Consider the following 620-nt stretch of genomic DNA (forward strand, 5'->3'; position numbering starts at 1 on the left):
AGCAGAATTTTATTTGGGCCCCCCCCAAGCAGAATTTTATTTGGGGACCCCTCAGTGTCACCAATACGATTGACTGTCAATGCTTATTCACACACTATAAATCTAACACGCATTATCAATTTTATTTGTTGTAGCCATGTTGCTTGCGTCATACCAATGTCTGCTTGGCATTTTACCCTTCTACGGTTTAATTGTAACCTTACCAAACCCACAAGAGTGGTCAGGTGTTAATTTGCACTTTAACATTCAAAATCTTACAGTATTAAGTAGCATGCTTAACCCTCTGGGGTCCGAGGGTGTTTTGGGGCCTGGAAAAGTTGACATACACTGACATGTGCTTTTTTCAGTTGTTTACAAACATTTGAATGTCTAAAGTTTAATAACACTGTAATCAGCACAAACTGACACGCGTATATATCTGTCGATGAATCACTTATTTACAGCTGACTAGATACGTTTACACATCAGACGATCGCGAATGCCAATGACAGAGTATAAAACATTCAACATTAACATTATAACTCACATTACTTTTATATCGTTGCGGTCTATTTTATAGAACATAAAAAAAAACTTCCTGGCGTTGTGAGACATATATGCAGTGAATGAATCTTCATAAT

The sequence above is a fragment of the Sinocyclocheilus rhinocerous genome, unplaced genomic scaffold (genome assembly GCF_001515625.1).
Source record: "Sinocyclocheilus rhinocerous isolate Xijiao unplaced genomic scaffold, SAMN03320098_v1.1 scaffold1931, whole genome shotgun sequence".
Lineage (NCBI taxonomy): Eukaryota > Metazoa > Chordata > Actinopteri > Cypriniformes > Cyprinidae > Sinocyclocheilus > Sinocyclocheilus rhinocerous.